This window comes from Lactuca virosa, chromosome 5 (assembly GCF_052849685.1).
Source record: "Lactuca virosa cultivar CGN04683 chromosome 5, Lactuca_virosa_CGN04683_v6, whole genome shotgun sequence".
In the NCBI taxonomy this organism is placed as follows: domain Eukaryota; kingdom Viridiplantae; phylum Streptophyta; class Magnoliopsida; order Asterales; family Asteraceae; genus Lactuca; species Lactuca virosa.
This window is the reverse complement of record NC_136430.1, coordinates 344,490,206-344,495,399: the sequence shown is the minus strand read 5'-3', so window position 1 is coordinate 344,495,399 and position 5,194 is coordinate 344,490,206.

Below are 5,194 nucleotides of genomic sequence, written 5' to 3'. Positions count from 1 at the left end.
TGGTGCCACTCAAGTATTTTCGACAACTGTAATAAACTCGAGGGCTTTTGGTACTCGGATTTGACTTGAGCGCAGGTTAAGCATTTTCTCACGTAAGTGGCAAATTATGCCTTCATATTAGGCCACCAATATTGCTTCTTAAGGTCGAGATACATCATTTTGGTTCCTAGGTGAACGAAATATCTAGTCCAGTGGGCTTCGTACATTACTATATTTCGTTCAATCTCTGGAACGCAGCTTCTTGCTTGTCTCCTCAATCGAACTTTGTTTCTTTCTGCGTCAACAGCATGTAAGGCCCATGAATTGACGTACTTCATTCGACGTCTTTGGTGCTTCCTAGTTTTTAATTGACTCAATTTTGGTGGGATTAACGTGGATTCCCTTGTTACTGACCACATGCCCAAGAAAATGTAGTTCTCTAATCTAGAATTCGCATTTAGAGAATTTGGCGTACAACTTTTCTTTTCGCAGTAGTTCCAGGATTAATCTCAAGTGTTCTCCATGCTCCTCCTTGGTCCACGAGTATATCGATATATCGTTGTCACACCCCAAAACCTAAACGGAGGAAACATTCGGGGGTGGAGGACGTCATGTGTAGTATCACAACAATGCACAATAGTAATCAAAGTACAACATTCATTACATTGATAAAATATAACTTTATATTCGTGTTCAATTCATTGTATATTTGACACCAAAAAGTATAATTAAAAGACATAATTATATGAAACTCTGTCTTCCTCAAAACTTGTGAGTACCTGTTTATCGATTTCCTGAAAATACAAGTAGTTTTGAAAAGAGTGTCAATAATTAAGTTGGTGATTTCATAAGCATATTTGTAATTCAAATCTGTAATTCGTTCCTTTGAAAAATGTAAACATGTTTTCCCCAGAAAATCCTATATTTTCTGTTGTATATGTATTTGTGTTCTGAAATTGCATGATATAGTTTTAAATTCCCATACAACTATGAAAGTAAGTTTTCTCTGTATTAGAATATTATTCTGTACTTGTATGAAGTTTGTAAACATCTAGATTCACCAGTTATAGTTTTATTTATATAAAACTATGTGAAGTTGTTTACTTATTCTTACACTAAACATATTATTCAATACCAAATTGTGAGTTATCATAACCATGCTTGATGACCTAAGTCTCGCCTGAAACAAGACGTTCTTCAAGCGTTGAAATATGATACGACAATTGTCACGACAGGTCTGCCGACCTAGCTGTTGCAAGCAGCTCTGGTGCGGGATTGTCAGTCCCGTATAGATCTATACACAAGTTTCATGCTCTCCGGAAGGAGACTCTGGTTATAATTATCAGGACTTTTGTTTTATACTTAAATAAGTACTTGAATCGTGTCTCACAAATGCTATATTGATAGTTATGTGTAGAATAATGAAAAATATCTTTGTAATAGATATATTGTAAGTATCTACTAAATTATATTTAATATAATTTATATTGTTATTTTCATAAGTTACTCTGAATATAGAAGGCAATATGTAGTTCCATAAAGTGTATTGATAAATATGCATGACTCATAAATTATACCTATTATAATTTATATGTTTATTTTTGTAATAAATCCCGAATCGGTAAAATAGTTTGATTATGACAATCGTAAACTAGTTGAATAAATTTTGTTATTTGTACAAGAATACTTTGTATTTTACTTGTATTTCCTTCCTAAAATAGTATGAAGATAGTGAAAATATAGGGGTATAAACTCACTTGATAGTAGTGAAGAATTGAGCAGCACTTCGTTGCTAGAAAGGCTTTATTGCTGAAAATCGGGGTTTGCGAGGTTCGGATTTAGAAACCAAAAGCCTCTTTTCTTGCGGACTTTTGGTGCCTTGGGATGTTCTTCGGGTGTTTGATATGATATCGGGGCTTCGGGGGGAGGGGGGTTGTAAGGAGGTTTGTGGGGATGAAAAGTGTGAAAAGTATGAGAAAGTGGGCTAAAAATGGTGAAGGAACCGGGTAATCTCGCACCCTTTATATAGGTGCGAGGGTTCGTATCCGAAGGGAGAAGGGAAGACACGCGTCAGAAAGCTGGCGAGGGGGGGCACGCGTCGGCTTCGGATTGGACCTGCGCTTCGGATGACTCACCTGCTTCAGACACGGGGGCGGCTCGCAAGGGAAAGGAGACGTGGCTCGCTTCGGTCATGCCACGGACCCGGACACGCGTCTCGCATGTGAAGGTGCTACGTGGCCGAACCCGGACCATGCATATGCGAAAATTCTCGGTTTTTGTGCCCCGATTCCCGAACTTCAAAAATTCATAACTTTTACATATGAGCTCTGTTTTTGACGTTCTTTATATGCACACGTAGGTGAGATTATACTATACAAATTTTTTTTAGACTCCGTCAGCTAATTTTGACTTTCTTTTTAATATTACTATTTTTAACAGACCGGGACAGCAAAATCCGTTAAAAATTCATAACTTCTTCATCCGCCGTCCGTTTTTGTATGTCTTTTTACTGTTGTACTACTATTGACGAGACCTTCGCTTCTCATTTAGGTTGTTGGCTAAAAATTATCTAATCTTTAATTCGAATTTTAGGTTGTGTACTGTTATGTCGAATCTTAGAAAAATCTTAACTTCTTCATACGAAGTCATATTTGGACATTCTTTTTATGGACACTCTTGGTTTAACGTATACTAAAACTTTCATTTAGACATTTAAGGCTAAAAAGCATTTTATTGAAATCTCGTTTTTTACGCTTAACAGTGTTTTGCCGGTTTTGTCACGGATCTTCGATTGGTCATAACTTCTTCGTTATAACTTGGATTTCAGTGTTCTTTATATTTTTGGAAACCATTTTACAATCTCTATGACTTTATTCATCCCAATAAAGGTTATTTAATACTTCATTTTTGACGCTACTTTTCATCTCAATTAATTTCTATTCTTATTATTTCAAAATAAGTTATAATTTGACCTAGACTATTACATTGAGGTGAAATATCGGGTTGTTACAATCGTCGAAAAATATGATTATGAATTTTTCCAAGTATAGTTTGCAGACATGGTTCATGAGATCCAAGAAAACAGTTGGGGCATTGGTTAACCCAAATGGCATAACCAGAAACTCGTAATGAGCATAGCAAACTTGTTCAAATCCTGATAGTAGATGCAAAATTAGAAGGACCCATCCTTCTTCTTGACAAACAATACTGGTGCTCCCTAGGGTGAGAAGCTTGGTCTGATAATGTGAAATCCCCATTTTCACGGCCATTTTAAAACTTTTTATTTATGCTTATTTATATCAGAGTTCATTTATAAATGCGGAATTGGTCTTGTAAAAATATTTCTGAAGAAATGTTTTTAATTGATTATTAAAATCTTGGGATGTCATAACAGATACAAGAAACATAAGCATAAACGTAGGCCTTACATCATCTTTTATTCTATAGCCTATATTTCTTTGATTCTCTCATTAGATCTGAACATCAATATCTTTGTATTGCTTCCTATGATACAAAGAAACTGAGTGAGGTTGGGAAACCTGGTGGGTACATAAGGTTTTTAACCCATAGTAATATAATTAATATCTTTAATTATCAAACAATTAACCCAATTACCCATCCTCATTTTCTTATTTATTCTTCCCTAAGGATATATCCTAAGGGTCATTTTAGTCATCGTTGTTGACAGTACAGTTACAGAGATTTCTCCGGAATACATGTAAGTAGGTTTCTTTCTATTTTCATTCCTGGGGATTTGTCATAAGGATCATCTTAATCATCATTATTAACAATATTTTTATAGAGATTTCTCAGCAATACATGTCAGTAGGTTTTCTTTCTATACTTATTCCTAAGGGTTTATCCTAAGGAATAGGCACGAAGTCCATCGTTGCATGTGTTCATCAAATAGGCACGAATTCCATCACTGTCTGTGTTCATCAAATAAGCACAAAGTCTATCGTTGCCTGAGTTCGACGGGACTGTCATCATTAGTCTGGTGGTTGTCACCTATACTCTACTAGGTGACTACATCGTTGGTAAACTAGTACCATTCCTAAAGTTGTGGCATCCTATATTTGCCTACATCTTTCATCATACAATGGCATCCTATATTTCATCGTATTATGGCACCTTTCACTACCCTTGTTACCCACTGTATTATATTTATAAAATACATATATGGTATATATCATATAAGATCTATCTTTATAATATTTCATCTAACACATAACATATTTGCACATAAGCATATATAACATTTAATTATCTAAATACTTCGTATCTATGTGTAAGATGAAAGTAACTATGCACTCACTTGAGAAAAGTGGATGCCTCGGAATTTGGGCAGAACTTCACCTTGCAACTTTAGCTTCTCTTCTGACGTGATCTAGGTTCATACTAGGGGTGGAATTGGTAGGTACCAATTTACTTTTTCACTAAACCATGTACCATACCAATTATACTTGGTACAAAAAAATTTCTTGCCACTACCGTACCAAGTATACTTTGTACCAATTTGTTTGGCTACTAGTAAGTTTGGTTGGTACATGTTGGTAATGGTATATGCCAACATGTATTTGGGGGGGGGTGTGAATGATGATTTTCGTGTTCTTGAGCATGCTGAAACTTCAATGGGGGGTTTTGTGAATAAGAGTTTTGTAATGGTTAAGATTGAAAATTCAATCCAAAATGATTTTATTAATTTCTTTAATGAGTTTATAAGTTAAAGCGGTGAAGGAATATTGGACATGCCAATATATGTTTAAAACTTTAAACTTTATTAATTCAGTAAATGCTAATATCAAAGCTCGTAAATCATAAGCACCAAACATACTAAAATTTCAAATATACTATATATATATATATATATATATATATATATATATATATATATATATATATATATATATATTAAATTGGTTGGTATGGTACTATCGTGGTATTGAAAACTTTATACCACTATCGTACCATGATTTTACAATTGGTATGGTACTACCAACCAAACATATTGGTTACCGATATTCTTGGTTCGATTGGTAACATGTTGGTTGGTTTTCTGTGGTACATATTTGCCAAACCTAGTTCATATTACTAAGTCTTAGTTCTATATTCCTGGCTACTAATGATAGTCAAGATTCCTCACTAATCCTAATGTCTACATCAAGATATATCAAGAATGGAACAACTAGGTAGGATCATAACGAAGGTATAGTCT